Source organism: Anomaloglossus baeobatrachus, chromosome 6, assembly GCF_048569485.1.
Source record: "Anomaloglossus baeobatrachus isolate aAnoBae1 chromosome 6, aAnoBae1.hap1, whole genome shotgun sequence".
NCBI lineage: Eukaryota > Metazoa > Chordata > Amphibia > Anura > Aromobatidae > Anomaloglossus > Anomaloglossus baeobatrachus.
In genome coordinates this window covers 373,999,307-374,021,442 of record NC_134358.1, presented here as the reverse complement: position 1 = coordinate 374,021,442, position 22,136 = coordinate 373,999,307, and the positions used below count along the sequence as shown (strand labels likewise).

At 44.7% G+C, this 22,136-nt stretch overlaps 1 protein-coding gene across 1 annotated transcript in view; it reads left to right on the top strand.

Moving 5' to 3' along the window:
- The window catches only part of PKD1L1 (polycystin 1 like 1, transient receptor potential channel interacting), an 884,746-nt gene that overhangs the window by 314,730 nt on the left and 547,880 nt on the right, over window positions 1-22,136 (top strand). The gene's annotated exons all lie outside the window — the stretch shown is intronic.

Genomic DNA, 22,136 nt, shown 5'->3' with positions numbered 1-22,136 from the left:
AGCATCCGGTCACCTGCACAACAAGTCCCAGAGTGGAGACAGTGACATGCTCTGCTCTGACACATAGTGTACTATATGTCACTAACTGTCTCCACTCTGCGACTCGTTGTGCAGGTGACCGGATGATACATGTCACTGTCTCCACTCTGGGACTTGTTGTGCAGGTGACCGGATGATACATGTCACTAACTGCCCCACTCTGTGACTTCTGCTGCATAGTACCAACTGTAAACACTCTCACCTGCACAACAAGTCCCAGAGTGGAGACAGTTAGTGACATGTAGCATCCGGTCACCTGCACAACAAGTCCCAGAGTGGAGACAGTGACATGCTCTGCTCTGACACATAGTGTGCTGCATGTCACTATCTCTCTCCACTCTGGGACTTGTTGTGCGGGTGACCGGATGATACATGTCAATAACTGCCCCACTCTGAGACTTGTTCAGGTGAGAGTGTATACAGTTGGAACAATGCAGCAGAAGTCACAGAGTGGAGCAAGTTAGTGACATCTATCATCCGGTCACCTGCACAACAAGTCCCAGAGTGGATACAGTGACATGCAGCACACTATGTGTCAGAGCAGAGCATGTCACCAACTTGCTCTGCTCTGTCATCTGCGGTGCTGCATGTCACGTTTTTGCCACGATTTGGTGCGTTTTTTGCTGCGTTTTTGCTCACTGCGTTTTTAATCAGTGCACAATGCCATTAAAGATTGTTGATGAAAAAAAAAAAAAGGTCTGATGTCTTTTCCTTATTCAAAATGTTCATTGTATGCAGGAGAGCAGACAGCAGCTGCAGGACTACAAGGCTCAGCATCCTCCATTCACTAGTGTATGCAGGAGAGCAGACAGAAGCTGCAGAACTACAAGGCTCAGCATCCTCCATCCAGGACTGTATGCAGTTTTTTACCCAAAAAGAAAAAAAAATGACATGGGCTTCGCCATATTTTTGTATACTAGCCGGGTACAGCAGGCAGGTACGGGCTGCCCCCAACCCCCAGCTGCCTATTTGTACCCGGCTGGGAACCAAAAATATAGAGAAGCCCTTTTTTTTTTTAATTATTTCATGAATTTCATGAAATAATTTAAAAAAAAAATGACGTGAGCTTCGCCTTATTTTGTTGTCCAGCCGGGTACAACTAGGCAGCTGGGGATTGGAATCCACAGTGAAGGGTGCCCAAGCTTTCTGGGCACCCCCACTGCGAATTGCAGTCCGCAGCCACCCCAGAAAATGGCGCTTTCATAGAAGCGCCATCTTCTGGCGCTGTATCCAACTCTTCCAGCTGCCCTGATGCCGGGTGGCTAGCTGGGTAATAATGGAGTTAGGGCTAGCTGTATATTATCAGCTAGCCCTAAGCCCGAAATTCATGGTGTCACACCAATATTAGACATGGCCACCATGAATTTCTAGTAATGATAAAAAAAAAAAGACAACACACAGAAAAATATTTTTATTAGAAATAAAACACAACACAATTAGTGACTTCATCTTTATTGAAATAAACCCCCCTCCGCAGTAATCCTGGGTCAGGGTCCCGCGCCGTCCAATCCGGATCCAATATCATCTGATCGGTTTGCTGGAAGGCAAAGCGATCAGATGATGTGTCAGGTTAAAGGATGTGAATCACATCACACATCAGCTGATTGTATAAAAGCCGATTATACAATCAGCTGATGCATCAGTGCAAAAGAAAAAAAATAAACAAATACTCACGTCTGTGCTGATTACCGGCAGCTCCTGCAGCGATCGGATGAGAGTCTGATCCTGTCCCATCGCTGCAGGAGCTGCCGGTAATCAGCTGATGAAGTCCCCTGACGGCAGGATCAGCTGATAGCCGGCCGCCGGCACCGCGAGAATCGATCAGCTGATGCGTCAGGTGACTGCATCAGGTGATCCACCGCCAGGTCCTGCAAGCTTCGTACGTGCCCCGGGGAGACTGCACACAGCCGAAGCGGCGGTACCGAGACAGGGGCTGGAAGCAGGCATGGCACCGGGACCCTGCAGACAGGTGAGTATGACATACACACACACATACACACTCACACACTGTATATACGCACACACACTGTATATATGCGCACACATACACATACACTGTATATACGCGCACACACACTTTCTTCCCCTGGCTGTGTAGAGCTGCTGCTGTCTCTGTGTGATTGCTCTCAGTGCACATCCACTGGGAAGAGGCAGGGAGGAGGGTTTGGGTGGGAGCAGAGTGGGTGTATTAGACACAATGGGTGTGTTAGATAAGCTAGACACCGCCCTAGAGCCACAAAGAGTTCTGGGACTTGTAGGAACTGAACACAGGAAGTCAGAGGAGAGATTAACCCCATCAGAGCTGGAGCCAGCAATGAGCATGTGCTGCTAGTGCACAATAAAAGGTAATTTTGCTGAAAAAACATAATAGATGTGTTGAGGGGCACATATTAGCAAGATTTATCAGAAAAAAAAAATCAGTTTTGGTAACATTCGGGTAATCATCAGTTAATCAGCACTTTTGCAACATTTTCCTTATCATTGGTTCTTAAAGTAGCAATAGCAGCTTATAACACATTATAAAACACATTTAACATTGTAGCCAGGTTCCGCTACCGTTACTGCAGCAGACAATCTGGGGCGGCCGGCACTAACTTCCCCTCCAGGGTGAAGCGCTGCAACGGGCCACGGTACTGTGGGCCTCGGACCCAGACAGTACCCTTACTTGAATACCCTTTTTCTCTGTTGGAGCGGACAGCAACTCTCTTCCTACGCTGCTCTCGAACAAGCACCTCCGCATGCAGCTGCATCAGCTGCCGCCAATGCTTCTCCCAATCGTGGGCACTGATGTCAGGCTCCGTTCCCTTTATGGGAACTGGCTGTAAGTAGACGCCCGTGGCCCCGGCAGCCACCGGGAGGCCGCGCGGCGGTGCAACTGGTGTCTCAACAGGCTCCGCCTCCGCTGTGGTTAATAAAGGAACCGGCTGTTCTGCAGCCGGGATAGCAGAGTCCGGGTGCTCCGTACCTTGTGGCTGGGTCTGGTCTGGCCGGTGGTGAGGCCGGGGGTGTAATGGCCTGCTTGCTTTCTGCTGGGACTGAAGGTTCCACTGCCAGTGTTGGGGGTAGTGGCTCTGCGTCCGCCGAGGGCGAGGGTATCGGTGGCTGGGTGATTGTGGTGGCCGGGGGCAGACCGGATCCCGCGGCCGGGTAGGCCGGGTCAACCGGAACTGGGTAGCTGCTTACCCGCTCCATGCGCGGGGCCTCCATCTCACAGGCCCACACCGCCACAGCCAGGCTCCTCATTTCCTCCCTCCAGTTGTCCAGGATGTAGAGGAACTGCATCCGCATCCTCCTGCAGAGCTGCTCGGTCTCTTCTTCGATCCAGGTCGTGGTCCCGAGAGCAGCACGCTCCGGTGACCAGTCCCTTGCTGCCACCATCTTGCCTCTGCGGGTTCCAGTAACTTTATGGGCAGAGTCCTGGTGTCCCTGCTGCACCACTTTCGCTGTTACATCACGCTACGCCCCCTTGGTTTTTGGCAGCCAGCTCTCCAGCTTCCAGCTGCGCTCTCAGGACGAGGGGTGGAGCTCCAGCTTTGCGCACTTTTGGTCGGGAAGATGGCATTTAGGCGCCAAAAATGGCGGAAAATGGTGGGAACAAAATTTTAACTGCAGCTTGGATTCTTCAAGACGCACATCACCCAGGTTAGTGGGCCCAGTCCAATCCTGTTCGTGACGCCAAAGTTTTCGAGGTGTACCGCCCCTGCAGCAGTCGGACTGCTCGGGTATGGGGTTACTGTGTCTCGAGGGTCTCCAGACCCGGGGGCTCGCGGCCACTCGAAAATAAAAGGGGACTATTTACAGGAGATAAGAGTTTGTGACGCCACCAGTGGTTCGCGGTAAGGGGAGTAACGCCGTTGCCGATGGGAATACCCAGGGGAGATGAAGTGGTGCAGCCAGATGATGTTCCCTTCACAGGTAGGGGAGGTCCCGGGACTCGGGATGATGAGGTGTAGGGGTGCGTGGTGCAGGCTGGACGCAGGGGAGGACAGCATACTCACTCAGGCCGTGTTGGTATTGATGCGACCATAAAGCAGACTCTGACACAGAAGTAAACCAAGTCTCTGGATGCCGCTGCCACTTCAGGGGAGCTCGCCCGGGCTTCCACTCTCGTTGGTATTGCTGATGATCTGTAACCTGCCTCCATACACTAATATCTAGATGTTCTGAGTGACCACTCAGCTTGAAGACTTAGGAGTCCGGCTCCCTACATTTAAGTAGAGGAGCTGTGCTCTCGATGGCTGACACTTGGGATTTCAGTGGGCCGCATAAGCTGGAAAGTCCAGTCCCCCTCGTTGTGTTGTTGCCTTCGATCTCTGAGCTCTTGGGGAAAGTTCATAAAATCACTATCCTCCACAGGTGAATTATCAGGTTGCATGAAGCTACCCCCTGATCTAGGGTCCAGTACCCCGCTGTGCTCGGTACCGGTTCGGTTACTAGATACTCCGGTTCTGACCGTTCTCCAAAGCTAAGTCTGGGCACCCTTCTCTAATACCCTGCGACCGGGTCTCCGACTCCTCCGATACCAAGACCACTGTCTGCGACCTAGCCAAAAGTCACACAGGGAGCTCCAACTCTCTTGGCTCCTCACTCTTTGGGAGCTACTACTGAACTGACTAAGCTCTGCTCTCCACTTCCTCTCACTGACTTTCTTCCTCCAACCAGTCTGTCGGACCCCAAGGTGAGTGGCCCTGTTCCAGCTAGACCACCCACTGGTGTGCCTGACAGGGCGTGGAGTGAGGTGTGGCTAGGATTTGAGTGCTGCTGGAAGCAATACCAAAGGTTGGGATCCCAGAACCATGGGGGTTTGAGCTCTGCACCATAAGGAAACAAGTGCAGTTCCCTTGGACACCCGGATTAGGTCAGGGGCATCACATAATCATCTGTTTAGGCCTGTATGAGGCCCACCAAGACACACACTTGTCTTGTGTTTTTGTAGTAATACTTTTAGTTCTGTTTGTTTTACTGTGCTTCAAGTCCTTGCTCCATACCTTCTTTTATGTGTCATGTCTGCCTTCAGTGCTTCTAGTCCTTACTCCATACTTGCCTTTCTGCTGCTGCATCAACTCCCGAGATCCATGTGCAAGCCCAGAGCTTGGCTTAAGGATCCACTCCACAAGTTGAGCCTGTAATATATATTGTCTGAAACACTGGAGGATTACAGAGTAATATATACCTTGCTGTAAGAGAGTATCTAGGCTCTGATTCATGTTGCCCCGGTTTATGCAGCATGATTCATGTGACGGAATTCCCTTTAATTTGCTTAATATAATCTATATAAAGCATGGGAAATAAATATTTAACATGTCACCAATTTATATGTAAGTAAATATATTTCTAAAGGTGCTGTTGACATGAATTTCTCACCAGATGTTGGTGACAACCCATTCAATCCATACAGGCAAAAAAATCAACCAAAGATGTCCATAAATTAAGTTATGTGTGCAATTATTAGGGATGAGCAAACCCGTGGAAGATCGGGTTCTCCAGGTTCAGCTTGACTTTAGTTAAAAGTTTGGTTTGGGACCTGGACTTAACCCAAATTAGACCCTGGATCCAGATTCCTATATAAGTCAATGGGCACCTGAACTTTGCTGCTGTAAAATGGTCATAGTGAGAGCTAGGGGGCTGCAAAAAAAAAAGCAAAATGGGGGTAAGGACAAATGCCTTGCAAACAAATATGGATAGGGAATAAACAAAAACAAAGATGTGGGGTCACCCCCTATTTTTGTTAACCAGCACGGGTAAAACAGACACTGGTATTATCACGCTGGGAAGGCCCATGGTTATTTGTCTTTTTCCAGCCCAAAAATAGAAGCCCACAGCTGCTACAGAAGTGGCACATTCATTAGATACACCAATTCTGACTTTTAGCCCTGCCCTTCCCAATTGTCCTGGTGCGGTGGCAATTGGAGTAATAGTTTTGGGGTTGATGTCAGCTGTAAATTGACAGCTTTCATCAAACCCAGGGGTTAGTAATGGAAAGTCATATATCAGACACCCCCATTACTAACCCAGTAAGTATACAGATAAAAAAAACATGCACACAGGAAAATAGTTTATTTGAATAAAGACCCCCCCACTCCCTCATTCACCATTTTATTAATTAAAAATAAATCCTCAAAGTTCCAACATAATCCAGTGGTGTAATGTCCCACAACCCCCATCGAATCCTACGAATCTTCATATGTATGGTCATGTGAAAACTGAGTTTTTTTCCTGCTTCTCTCAGTTTTTCACTGAACATTGACAGAATTAGGAAGAGCAGCTCGTCGGCATGTGATTGTAAGTGTGCAAATTGTATATGAATGATTAGTCACATGGCGACTACTCAAACCACTTTGGGGGGTGCCAACTGAATTCTTGGCCCGGGTGCCTGAAATCCTGCATACACCTCTGGCTTAGGAAGCTGAAACTTCTAATGATGATTTAACAAAAACCAGGCTAAAGATTTCTACACTGAAGGTATCTATTAAATCTATGCAACAGCACCATTATGGTCATATCTTTAGTTTAACATGGATGATCTTGATAACAAGTTCTCTTTAACGACGCATTCACACATCTGTGCATTATGGTCCAACTGTGATGCTCGGACTTATTGCAGGTTTCCTGACATGAACTTGACAGCCTCCAAGACATATACAGGAGACCCGGTGATGGTGCTTGCATCATGGTTTGTACTAAATGACACAAAGATGTTTGAATGTGGCATTATTGTACTACAAAAGTACTACAAGAAGCAAAACCCTTTAATGTTGACCTTATTGGACTTGAGGAGTCAAAACGTACCAACAGAAAAATTGTATTGTCACTTATATAACTGTGAAGAACTGTGAAGAATAAAACAAACGTAATTCAACGTATATATACTGGAGGGAACCGAATGTGTAGAGAATCAAAAATAATCAAACCCCTATAAAATATAACTTTTAATGAAAATTTAGTATTACCCTCAAGGAATACTGCACTCCAGACTCCTTATTTATTGGTTCTCTGATGAACGCTGAGTATTATGGGGGGAAACGTGTCGGTATGCTTTTATTGAACATCCTCTAGAGCAGGGGTCAGGAACCTTTTTGGCTAAGAGAGCCGTAAACGCCACATATTTTGAAATATAATTCCGCGAGAGCCGTACAATATGTTTAAAGGGCCATTGACAGATCAATCGCTCCAATGTTCACTTAGTACAGCAAGGAATGCTCCTCCCTGCTGTATAAAGCCACAACTGGACTGAAACAATGGTAATTAGCAGTAAAAAAATCAAATAAATAACTTACATTGTGAACTTGCGATGCATGACATCAGTCCAGCAGTCTGGCTTCTTCTTTTTCCTGCGCATGACTGGAAGCTGGCATTCTTCCCACCTGATGTTGAGAGAATGCCAGCTTTGAGGCATTCGCAGAAGAAAGAAGCTGGAATATTGGACATGTCACACAACGCATTGTCAGTTATGTCAATTATCTATTGTATTATTTTACAGCGAATTATTGTTTAGGTCCAGCGGTGGCTTAGTGCAGCAGAGAGGAACACTCCTTTGTGTACTAAGTGACCGCTGGAGCAATTGTATCTGTCAGTGGCCCAGACACCCTGCTCCCCATACAGCCTGCACCCCCCATATCCCACACACACACACTGCTTCCCATACAGCCTGCACCCCCCAGATCTCACACACTACACCCCCATATGTCACATACCCTGCTTCCCATACAGCCTGCACCCCCCCATATCACACACACACACTGCTCCCCATACAGCCTGCACCCCCCATATCACACACACACACTGCTCCCCATACAGCCTGCACCCCCCATATCCCACACTACACCCCCATATGTCGCATACCCTGCTCCCCATACAGCCTGCACCCCCATATCACACACACTACACCCCCATATCTCACACACCCTGCTTCCCATACAGCCTGCACCCCCCCATATCACACACACACACTGCGCCCCATACAGCCTGCACCCCCCATATCACACACACACACTGCTCCCCATACAGCCTGCACCCCCCATATCCCACACTACACCCCCATATGTCGCATACCCTGCTCCCCATACAGCCTGCACCCCCCATATCCCACACTACACCCCCATATGTCGCATACCCTGCTCCCCATACAGCCTGCACCCCCCATATCACACACAATACACCCCCATATCTCACACACCCTGCTCACATATCTCACCCTGCCTGTACCCCAACTTACCCCTCTCAAACACTCTGCACCCCTTCACATCCTTCTGTCAGTCTGCAGCCCTCATATGCCCCTCACCCTGCAGCCCCCCTCACCCTCATGTCCCCTCTTTTCTTATTACCAGTCATGTGTCCAAATCTCCTTCAGGATTCAGTATCTTGCTTTCTGCCCGGCTTCCTGTGTCTCCTCCCACAGTCACATGGGTGTGACATCATCGCAGGTCCTGCAGGATGGAGATTCCGTCTGCTGTGCAGGTCAGGACTAGCACTCCTGCAGCTCAGACACGGCTGGTGGCCTCTCCAGGTCAGGGGCCCCTCTACTGACACTGGGCTCCCCTGACTCACAGTTCGGCCACTACACAGCAGCACTACACATAGACGCAGAGCGGCTGCCGGGCCCCTATGTGTACTAGTGCCGCTGTGTAGTGGCCGGCCTGTGAGTCAGGGGATCCCAGTGTCAGTAGAGGGGTGGCTCACTTCTCGTTCCCCCGCTGATCCGGTCTCCTCGGCGCATCGTCCATTGCTGTCGCTCGCTCTGACCTCTCAGCAGGCGCGCAGTGATGACGTCACCGCGCTCGCTGCAGAGCTGTCAGAAGAACGCCGACAGTCACAGCGGGGAGAATGATAAGAGAGGGAGCGCCGCTCACTCTCTCATCATTGCTCTCAATTGTGCTGGCGCCGGCCCTGATCCTTCCCATAGACAGGTAGGAGCCCTGTCTGCGAGCCAGATACGGCCATCAAAAGAGCCATATCTGGCTCGCGAGCCATAGGTTCCCGACCCCTGCTCTAGAGCTAAGTAATTTGGCAACTTTGCCTTTTGTAATATCTTTATAAATAATTTGTATATATCACTTTTGATCATCACAGGTGTTTGGTATTGAGAGTAAGTGAGAGAAACTCTGGCACACTGAATGAAAAAAAGAGAATAGAGATTGTTTTGATGCTTCAAATGTATATTTATTTGTGCAAGGATCAAAAAAAAATTTTCAAAAAAATTCATCCAACGTTTCGACCGCATATTTTACGGTCTTTATGAAGGATAGAATTTATCTAAAATAAGAAATCAGATGATCATCATATATTTTGTACAACATACAACATGATTTTTACAAAGCAAAAAACGTGCATAACTCATCACATAAGTCATATTGTCACCGAGACTTTTTTGCAGAGAAATATACATTCCTGAATTATCTGACAACATAATAAACGTCTAGGTATAATCAAATAGCCTAAAGAAAAATTTAGGATTATACACGATATATTGAGCATAAAGTCGCAGACAGACACCCACCTAAATGCGAGATGAGTGGGATAAGTGATATTTGACAATTATTCGTCACAATGAATCAATGAATAGATACGCTTGAGATCCTGTACAAATAGTGAAAATATTATATTAAACGACATACAGTATAAGAATTTGTTCAGAGAAATAGACTGAAGATAATGACTGTAGTGCGCACACAGGATATCTACCTTATGCATCAAAATTGATACGTAGTTGATAATGAAATCTTCTTTCATAAATGGGGCACCATGTAAGTCTGAATGAAGATATGCAGGATATTCTAGATGAATATACATATGAGCATTAGTGTAATCTATGTGTCATACATAAATGTAAAACACTGCGCACTGTAACCAATATACTTGAGGAATTTTCTGATATATATGATCAGACGTAGTATAGGAAACATAAAGCATAAGACTACCTTATACACTCTGTCTTAAAGGACGCAATGGAAAGAATTAGTAGTTCTATAAAGGATATTCTCCTTTTTCTGTAGGAAATAAAAAACTCCATATTAGAGACATCATGAGAATCAGCAAGACCGGGAATAAATTCTCAATATGTCAACATCAATATAAGGCACATATAGCAATGAATGAAAAGAACATGGTATGAGAATTACCTTAGTCTGGTATGAATAGGTAAACAACCAGAATAATAGGTGATATAAGAGAGACACGTCTCTGAAAGGCTATGCAGAAAACCTGCTAAATACATGACAAGTATTAGGCAGTTTATTTAGCCAAAATGGCTCATATAAAGAGTGCTCAATAAGGCACATACCTTAAAAGATACTTTTGAATAAATGGAGGAACAGCCAAGCTGTGGATATATAGGTCTATAAAGAAACGGAACATGGGGGTGAGTGACAATCTATGCCGGGTAAAGGTTAGTGTAACTCAGCCTCTATGTTGCATACCTTGTCTGTGGTGATTCAGGGTGGGGGCCCTCAGGAGAGTGTGCAGGGTGACTGGGGTGAGGGCGCTTTTTATGCTGGGAATACTGTGTCCACTTCCTGCTGGGTAGAACGCAGTGTGCTGGCCGGTGGAGCGCACGCCGCGCATGTGCAGTGCGTCAAATGCACCGCGCCGGGCCAGTGTGTGGGAGGATCTGTGTCAGCCGCGTCCACCTCCATTGCATGTAAGGTGGAACGCAGCGTGATAAACACACCGCGCAGGCGCAGGGCACGGAGCAGCGGTCAGTGTGTGGGGAATGGTGATCACAGGGAGGTGTGTTGTGTCAACCCCTATTTTGCAAGGGGTGGATGCATATCCACTGGGCGGTGTAGCGCACATCACGCCCGCGCAGCCCAATGCCTTGCACCGCGCAGGCGCCGGGCACGGAACACCGGCCAGAGTGTGGGAGGGAACATGAGGGAACCAAGTGTTTGAGGTGTCATTTGTAAACTACAGAGGCATAGTGTACTGGCCCATGGATCGTGCACCGCGCATGCGCAGCACAATATGTTGTGCAGCGTACTCACAGGGCACGGAACATCAGCCAGTGTGCAAGAACAATGCATGGACATCATAATACAGTGAAAACCACTTGAAAGCGGTATACTAGACCTATCGACGTGCAATATAGTGCCAGGTGGTGTTCTTATCCGGTGAAGTGATAATTTCAAGTCATGGGTGATTGGTATCACGGGAGACAAGAGGAGCCTAAAAAAGAAAGATTAGTTAGTATAAATAGAATAATTATGTTAAAGACATTCATTGCTAGTCCGTCTACTGGAGTTTTACAATAGTTAATAGTAATGATTACCTTGATAGCAAAAAAAGGGGAAGAAGGGGAAACAGAGTATCATCAAAATCAACCAAAGCCTTGGACATAATAGAATGACCTTGGACAAAAGCGGAGCCCCACAGTAAATCCACTAAGAATCATATATGTACATCATATTCCCTATTGAGTCCCCTAGGTTCTAGTGTGTTCAAAGTGAATATACAAAAGGATTCTCTTTCTTTGAGAATGCGTATCCTATTACCACCCCTACGTGAGGGGGGCACGTGATCGATTACCTGATATCTAAGCTGAGCGACAGTGTGGCCGTGTGTTCTAAAATGGTACGGAATGGGCAGTAGGGTCTGTTTACACCTTATTGTGGACTTATGCTTACTGATGTGGTCCCGGATATGCTGGGTGGTTTCCCCAACATATCCAAGACCGCACAGACACTTGATCAGGTAAACGACAAACGTGGATTCGCGTGTGAAAAACGCATGTATGGGAAATATGCGGCCCGATAGGAGGTGAGAAAAGGTGTCACCTCTGGTAAGGTTGTTGCATTGTATGCAATGATAACACGGGAAGTTGCCCTTTCTAGGGGTCCCCAAGAAGGTTTGTCTTTGTTTGCCCTTATTGGATCCAATATCAGCTCTCACAAGACTATCTCTTAGCTTTTTCAGTCTTTTATTACAAAACAACAGAGGTTCTTTGAACTCATTGATTTCAGGATATGCTTTACTGAGGAGTGGCCAATGTTTGTGAATGATGTTTTTGAAGAGTGGTGAGAAAGGATGATATGTATTGATACAAGGAATACGGGCAATGTTCTTGTTAGTGCTAGGTTTCTGTGATGTACTTCTGTTAGCAATCGTCATAGGATAGCCCCTTTGGAGAAACTTCTCGCTCATTTCAGAGGATCTCACATCCCACTGTGTGGGATCGGATACAATCCGTTCCACCCATTTGTGTTGTGAAATTGGCAAACTCTGCTTTGTGTGCCTAGGATGACAGCTAGTGTAATGGAGCAAGTTGTTGCGATCCGTAGGCTTAACATATAAGTCCGTACTAACATGACCCTCAGAGAGTATGACCATAGTGTCAAGAAAATTGATTTGATATTCATCAGAATGGATGGAAAAGGAGAGACCCTGCCTGAATGAATTGATGTCATTAAAGAATTGAGATAAGGATTCGTGATCACCCTGCTAAATAAGAAAAATGTCATCAATAAATCGTTTCCATATGATGACATGTTCTCGCCACATAGGGTGGTCATAGATATAACACTTCTCAAAATGTGCCATATATATGTTAGCATAGGGGGCGCTAGGTTCGAACCCATCGCGGTACCGCGTTTTTGTAAATAAAATTGATCCTGAAATAAAAAGAAATTATTTTCAAGGACAAGTTGGAGCAAGTCAATACAAAGTTTGTTTTGTGAACTAGAATAAGAGCTATGTTTACTTAAGAACCAGTTAATGGCCTGGATCCCATGTTGATGCTCAATACTGGTATACAAGCTATTAACATCTAAAGTTACCAAAATGCATTGTGCTGGGGGTGATCCGATACCATGTATGACTGACAAAAAATCTGAAGTATCCTCCAGGTATGATCTGATACTTGGAATTAATGGGGTTAATATTTTCTCAACCATGATGGCTAGAGGGGATAAAATAGACTCTGTAGAGGCCACAATTGGATGACCTGGAGGACTTTGCATATTCTTATGGACTTTAGGAAGTGTGTAGAACACTGGAGTTATAGGGTGTGTCTTAACAAGAAAATCAGCTAATTTTTGGTCGATAGTACTATTTCGTGCATGATAATCGACCAGCTGTTTGATGAGTCCTTGTATGTGACATGTCGGATCTTTAGAAATGGTTTGGTATGTCTTTGTGTCACTCAGTTGGCTTAATATCTCACCAATGTAATAGCTCTTATCTAATACCACAATGGCACCGCCTTTGTCGGCTGGCTTGATGATGATTCTAGAGTTGTTTTTGAGATCTTGTATGGCCCTACTCTATTCCAAAGTAATGTTATGTCTAATCCTGAATTGTCCATCCTCCACTGCCTTGAGTGTTCGTGTGATGTCTCCAGAGACCAAAGAGATATACGTCTCTATTGGATGGTATGTTTTCGGAGGATTATATGAACTAGGAACTCTTAAATCAAGTTGCCTGAGTCTAAACATATTGTCGGGTTCTGTTTGAACAGTGTCTATATGTGTGCTTATTTCTGTACTGAAGTGTGCTTTGAGTCTGAGGGTCCTGAAAAATCTCCTCATTTCCTGATCTAACTGAAATGTGTTCAGTGATGGAGTGGGACAAAATGACAAGCCCTTTTGGAGAACACGTGATTCAATTACAGACAAATTATACGATGAGATGTTATATACTAAATTAGTACCTGGGACCGCGTCTGTACGTGGTAAGTTGGCGTGGTCCCTGTTGCCCCTCTTGTTGCTCCGCCTCATTTTCCTCTTTGGTTTACACGTTGTGGTAAAAAACGAGGTTGACGTGTTGCGTATTGCTCAGTATCAGAACCAGAAGATGTAGAATAGCGATTATAAGATGTAGATCATCTTGGGATCTCTTCCATGAACCGCCACAGATATACGTGGTTTTTAGAGTAGTCCTCTTCGTCCCTCACGAATTTGGACCTTTTTCTTTCTTGAAGGATTTTTCTGAACTCGGCGATGGTTTCTTTGGTTTTGGAGTGTATTCTATCCCATTCTGTACTGGGAAGGGTATTTTGGAGTTGTTGTTCTATTGAGTTGATACTTCCTCCCAAGGTTTCATTCTCTTTCTGTAAAAATTCTATTGTAAGAATTATGACGTCCATAGAACATTTGTTCACAATACTTTCGAACTTTGTACAATAGTCAGAATTTTCAGAGAGTAAAGTTGGTCTTAATGACACCCGTAGTCCCCTAGGGATCCTTTGCACCCTGTGATACTCGACCAATGTGGCCAGATGCAGTTCTAACGCTGTATGTCTCCTTAACTCCTTATCATAATCTTGGGATCGTACTTCTTCATTTGGAACAGACAGGAACGTATTCGGTATGGTTACCTTGGATAGAATGCTGCTGACTTCTTCATCATTATACGAGAAGGTAGTGAAAGACATGTGGTATAATTTAGGCAAAAGAACACTGGAGCTCAGGTGAAAAAATAGTCAATGGTAATAGTTATACCTGGCTCACTGTGTAAATAGTAGGTGCTCAGAGAAAAAAAGCATACAATAAGTAAGAGAAACTCTGGCACACTGAATGAAAAAAAGAGAATAGAGATTGTTTTGATGCTTCAAATGTATATTTATTTGTGCAAGGATCAAAAATTTTTTTTTTTTTTAAAAAAAAAATTCATCCGCAAGGATCAAAAAAATTTTTCCCAAAAAATTCATCCAACGTTTCGACCACATATTTTACGGTCTTTATCAAGGATGGAATTTATCTAAAATAAGAAATCAGATGATCAACATATATTTTGTACAACATACAACATGATTTTTACAAAGCAAAAAACGTGCATAACTCATCACATAAGTCATATTGTCACTTGGTAACCATACCGAATACGTTCCTGTCTGTTCCAAATGAAGAAGTACGATCTCGAGATTATGAAAAGGAGTTAAGGAGACATACAGCGTCAGAACTGCACCTGGCCACATTGGCCGAGTATCACAGGGTGCAAAGGATCCCTAGGGGACTACGGGTGTCATTGAGACCAACTTTATTCTCTGAAAATTCTGACTATTGTACAAAGTTCGAAAGTATTGTGAACAAATGTTCTATGGACAGCATAATTCTTACAAAAGAATTTTTACATAAAGAGAATGAAACCTTGGGAGGAAGTATCAACTCAATAGAACAACAACTCCAAAATACCCTTCCCAGTACAGAATGGGATAGAATACACTCCAAAACCAAAGAAACCATCGCCGAGTTCAGAAAAATCCTACAAGAAAGAAAAAGGTCCAAATTTGTGAGGGACCAAGAGGACTACTCTAAAAACCGCGTATATCGGTGGCGGTTCATGGAAGAGATCCCAAGACGATCTACATCCTATAATCGCTATTCTAAATCTTCTGGTTCTGATACTGAGCAATACGCAACACGTCAACCTCGTTTTTTACCACAACGTGTAAACCAAAGAGGAAAACGAGGCGGAGCAACAAGAGGGGCAACAGGGACCACGCCAACTTCCCACGTACAGACGCGGTCCCAGGTACTAATTTAGTATATAACATCTCATCGTATAATTTGTCTGTAATTGAATCACGTGTTCTCCATAAGGGCTTGTCATTTTGTCCCACTCCATCACTGAACACATTTCAGTTAGATCAGGAAATGAGGAGATTTTTCAGGACCCTCAGACTCAAAGCACACTTCAGTACAGAAATAAGCACACATATAGACACTGTTCCATCAGAACCCAACAATATGTTTAGACTCAGGCAACTTGATTTAAGAGTTCCTAGTTCATATAATCCTCCGAAAACATACCATCCAATAGAGACGTATATCTCTTTGGTCTCTGGAGACATCACACGAACACTCAAGGCAGTGGAGGATGGACAATTCAGGATTAGACATAACATTACTTTGGAAGAGAGTAGGGCCATACAAGATCTCAAAAACAACTCTAGAATCATCATCAAGCCCGCCGATAAAGGCGGTGCCATTGTGGTATTAGACCAAAAATTAGCTGATTTTCTTGTTAAGACACACCCTATAACTCCAGTGTTCTACACACTTCCTAAAGTCCATAAGAATATGCAAAGTCCTCCAGGTCGTCCAATTGTGGCCTCTACAGAGTCTATTTTATCCCCTCTAGCCATCGTGGTTGAGAAAATATTAACCCCATTAATTCCAAGTATCAGATCATACCTGAAGGATACTTCAGATTTTTTGTCAGTCATACATGGCATCGGATCACCCCCAGCACAATGCATTTTGGTAACTATAGATGTTAATAGCTTGTATACCAGTATTGAGCATCAATATGGGATCCAGGCCATTAACTGGTTCTTAAGTAAACATAGCTCTTATTCTAGTTCACAAAACAAACTTTGTATTGACTTGCTCCAACTTGTCCTTGAAAATAATTTCTTCTTATTTCAGGATCAATTTTAACAAAAGCGCGGTACCGCGATGGGTTCGAACCTAGCGCCCCCTATGCTAACATATATATGGCACATTTTGAGGAGTGTTATATCTATGACCATCCTATGTGGCGAGAACATGTCATCATATGGAAACGATTTATTGATGACATTTTTCTTATTTGGCAGGGTGATCACGAATCCTTATCTCAATTCTTTAATGACATCAATTCATTGAGGCAGGGTCTCTCCTTTACCATCCATTCTGATGAACATCAAATCAATTTTCTTGACACTATGGTCATACTCTCTGAGGGTCATGTTAGTACGGACTTATATGTTAAGCCTACGGATCGCAACAACTTGCTCCATTACACTAGCTGTCATCCTAGGCACACAAAGCAGAGTTTGCCAATTTCACAACACAAACGGGTGGAACGAATTGTATCTGATCCCACACAGCGGGATGTGAGATCCTCTGAAATGAGCGAGACGTTTCTCCAAAGGGGCTATCCTATGACGATTGCTAACAGAAGTACATCACAGAAACCTAGCACTAACAAGAACATTGCCCATATTCCTTGTATCAATACATATCATCCTTTCTCACCACTCTTCAAAAACATCATTCACAAACATTGGCCACTCCTCAGTAAAGCATATCCTGAAATCAATGAGTTCAAAGAACCTCCGCTGTTTTGTAACAAAAGACCGAAAAATCTAAGAGATAGTCTTTTGAGAGCTGATATTGGATCCAATAAGGGCAAACAAAGACAAACCTTCTTGGGGACCCCTAGAAAGGGCAACTTCCCGTGTTATCATTGCATACAATGCAACAACCTTACCAGAGGTGACACCTTTTCTCACCCCCTATCGGGCTGCATATTTCCCATACATAGGTTTTTCACATGCGAATCCACGTTTGTCGTTTACCTGATCAAGAGTCCGTGTGGTCTCGGATATGTTGGGGAAACCACCCAGCATATCCGGGACCACATCAGTAAGCATAAGTCCACAATAAGGTGTAAACAGACCCTACTGCCCATTCCGTACCATTTTAGAACACACGGCCACACTGTCGCTCAGCTTAGATATCAGGTAATCGATCACGTGCCCCCCTCACGTAGGGGTGGTAATAGGATACGCATTCTCAAAGAAAGAGAATCCCTTGGGATATTCACTTTGAACACACTAGAACCTAGGGGACTCAATAGGGAATATGATGTACATATATGATTCTTAGTGGATTTACTGTGGGGCTCCGCTTTTGTCCAAGGTCATTCTATTATGTCCAAGGCTTTGGTTGATTTTGATGATACTCTGTTTCCCCTTCTTCCCCTTTTTTTGCTATCAAGGTAATCATTACTATTAACTATTGTAAAACTCCAATAGACGGACTAGCAATGAATGTCTTTAACATAATTATTCTATTTATACTAACTAATCTTTCTTTTTTAGGCTCCTCTTGTCTCCCGTGATACCAATCACCCATGACTTGAAATTATCACTTCACCTGACAAGAACACCACCTGGCACTATATTGCACGTCGATAGGTCTAGTATACCGCTTTCAAGTGGTTTTCACTGTATTATAATGTCCATGCATTGTTCTTGCACACTGGCTGATGTTCTGTGCCCTGCGAGTACGCTGCACAATATATTGTGCTGCGCATGCGTGGTGCGCAATCCATGGGCCAGTACACTATGCCTCTGTAGTTTACAAATGACACCTCAAACACTTGGTTCCCTCATGTTCCCTCCCACACTCTGGCTGGTGTTCCGTGCCCGGCGCCTGCGCGGTGCAAGGCATTGGACTGCGCGGGCGTGACGTGCGCTACACCGCCCAGTGAATATGCATCCACCCCTTGCAAAATAGGGGTTGACACAACACTCCTCCCTGTGATCACCATTCCCCACACACTGACCGGTGCTCCATGCCCTGCGCCTGCACGGTGTGTTTATCCCACTGCGCATGCGCGGCGTGCGCTCCACCGGCCAGCACGCTGCGTTCCACGTTACATGCAATGGAGGTGGACGCGGCTGACACAGATCCTCCCACACACTGGCCGGTGCTCCGTGCCCGTCGCCTGCGCGGTGCGCGCTCCACCGGCCAGCACACTGCGTTCCACCCAGCAGGAAGTGGACACAGTATTCCCAGCATAAAAAGCGCCCTCACCCCAGTCACCCTGCACACTCTCCTGAGGGCCCCCACCATGGATCACCACAGACAAGGTATGCAACATAGAGGCTGAGTCACATTAACCTTTACTCGGCATAGATTGTCACTCACCCCCATGTTCCGTTTCTTTATAGACCTATATCACCACAGCTTAGCTGTTCCTCCATTTATTCAAAAGTATCTTTTAAGGTATGTGCCTTATTGAGCACTCTTTATATGAGCCATTTTGGCTAAATAAACTGCCTAATACTTGTCATGTATTTAGCAGGTTTTCTGCATAGCCTTTCAGAGACGTGTCTCTTATATCACCTAATATTTTGGTTGTTTACCTATTCATACCAGACTAAGGTAATTCTCATACCATGTTCTTTTCATTCATTGCTATATGTGCCTTATATTGATGTTAACATATTGAGAATTTATTCCCGGTCTTGCTGATTCTCTAATATGGAGTTTTTTATTTCCTACAGAAAAAGGAGAATATCCTTTATAGAACTACTAATTCTTTCCATTGCGTCCTTTAAGACAGAGTGTATAAGGTAGTCTTATGCTTTATGTTTCCTATACTCCGTCTGATCATATATATCAGAAAATTCCTGAAGTACATTGGTTACAGTGCGCAGTGTTTTACATTTATGTATGACACATAGATTACACTAATGCTCATATGTATATTCATCTAGAATATCCTGCATATCTTCATTCAGACTTACATGGTGCCCCATTTATGAAAGAAGATTTCATTATCAACTACGTATCAATTTTGATGCATAAGGTAGATATCCTTTGTGCACACTACAGTCATTATCTTCAGTCTATTTCTCTGAACAGATTCTTATACTGTATGTCGTTTAATATAATATTTTCACTATTTGTACAGGATCTCAAGCGTATCTATTCATTGATTCATTGTGACGAATAATTGTCAAATATCACTTATCCCACTCATCTCGCATTTAGGTGGGTGTCTGTCTGCGACTTTATGCTCAATATATCGTGTATAATCCTAAATTTTTCTTTAGGCTATTTGATTATACCTAGGCGTTTATTATGTTGTCAGATAATTCAGGAATGTATATTTCTCTGCAAAAAAGTCTCGGTGACAATATGACTTATGTGATGAGTTATGCATGTTTTTTGCTTTGTAAAAATCATGTTGTATGTTGTACAAAATATATGTTGATCATCTGATTTCTTATTTTAGATAAATTCTATCCTTTATAAAGACCGTAAAATACGCGGTCGAAACGTTGGATGAATTTTTTTTAAAAAATTTTTTTGATCCTTGCACAAATAAATATACATTTGAAGCATCAAAACAATCTCTATTCTCTTTTTTTCATTCAGTGTGCCAAAGTTTCTCTCACTTATTGTATGCTTTTTTTCTCTGAGCACCTACTATTTACACAATGAGCCAGGTATAACTATTACCATTGGTATTGAGAGTAGACATTTTAATAGGAAATTCTAGGGAGTCTCGACATTGAGTGGGGGTACCTCGAACCTTAAGGCATCATACCCTCCACTGCCAGGAAGTGCATTTTAGGGTTAAGAAGGGTTAGGGCGGCTTTGCACATTGCGACATCGCAAGCCGATGCTGCGATGTCGCACGCGATAGTCCCCGCCCCCGTCGCAGGTACGATATCGTGTGATAGCTGGCGTAGTGAAAATTATCACTACGCCAGCTTCACATGCACTCACCCGCCCTGCGACCGTCGCTCAGGCTGGCGACCCGCCTCCTTCCTAAGGGGGCGGGTCGTGCGGCGTCATAGCGACGTCACACGGCAGGCGGCTAATAGCGGCGGAGGGGCGGAGATGAGCAGGATGTAAACATCCCGCCCACCTCCTTCCTTCCGCATATCCTATGGAAGCCGCAGTGACGCTGGTAGGAGATGTTCCTCGCTCTTGCGACTTCACACACAGTGATGTGTGCTGCCGCAGGAGCGAGGAACAACATCGGACCGTCGCGTCAGCGTAATTATGGATTACGTCGACCCTGCACCGATAATACGATTACGACGATTTTGCACTCGATAATCGTATCATCTAGGCTTTACACAGTACGATGTCGCATGCGATGCCGGATGTGCGTCACTTTCAATTTGACCTCACCGATATTGCACCTGCGATGTCGTAGTGTGCAAAGCCCGCCTTAGTTCCCTCACCCTCTCCCAGTACAAATTCATAATTTATATACAGTTAGGTCCAGAAATATTTGGACAGTGACACAATTTTCGCGAGTTGGGCTCTGCATGCCACCACATTGGATTTGAAATGAAACCTCTACAACAGAATTCAAGTGTAGATTGTAACATTTACTTTGAAGGTTTGAACAAAAATATCTGATAGAAATTGTAGGAATTGTACACATTTCTTTACAAACACTCCACATTTTAGGAGGTCAAAAGTAATTGGACAAATAAACCAAACCCAAACAAAATATTTTTATTTTCAATATTTTGTTGCGAATCCTTTGGAGGCAATCACTGCCTTAAGTCTGGAACCCATGGACATCACCAAACGCTGGGTTTCCTCCTTCTTAATGCTTTGCCAGGCCTTTACAGCCGCAGCCTTCAGGTCTTGCTTGTTTGTGGGTCTTTCCGTCTTAAGTCTGGATTTGAGCAAGTGAAATGCATGCTCAATTGGGTTAAGATCTGGTGATTGACTTGGCCATTGCAGAATGTTCCACTTTTTTGCACTCATGAACTCCTGGGTAGCTTTGGCTGTATGCTTGGGGTCATTGTCCATCTGTACTATGAAGCGCCGTCCGATCAACTTTGCGGCATTTGGCTGAATCTGGGCTGAAAGTATATCCCGGTACACTTCAGAATTCATCCGGCAACTCTTGTCTGCTGTTATGTCATCAATAAACACAAGTGACCCAGTGCCATTGAAAGCCATACATGCCCATGCCATCACGTTGCCTCCACCATGTTTTAAAGAGGATGTGGTGTGCCTTGGATCATGTGCCGCTCCCTTTCTTCTCCAAACTTTTTTCTTCCCATCATTCTGGTACAGGTTGATCTTGGTCTCATCTGTCCATAGAATACTTTTCCAGAACTAAGCTGGCTTCATGAGGTGTTTTTCAGCAAATTTAACTCTGGCCTGTCTATTTTTGGAATTGATGAATGGTTTGCATCTAGATGTGAACCCTTTGTATTTACTTTCATGGAGTCTTCTCTTTACTGTTGACTTAGAGACAGATACACCTACTTCACTGAGAGTGTTCTGGACTTCAGTTGATGTTGTGAACGGGTTCTTCTTCACCAAAGAAAGTATGCGGCGATCATCCACCACTGTTGTCATCCGTGGACGCCCAGGCCTTTTTGAGTTCCCAAGCTCACCAGTCAATTCCTTTTTTCTCAGAATGTACCTGACTGTTGATTTTGCTACTCCAAGCATGTCTGCTATCTCTCTGATGGATTTTTTCTTTTTTTTCAGCCTCAGGATGTTCTGCTTCACCTCAATTGAGAGTTCCTTAGACCGCATGTTGTCTGGTCACAGCAACAGCTTCCAAATGCAAAACCACACACCTGTAATCAACCCCAGACCTTTTAACTACTTCATTGATTACAGGTT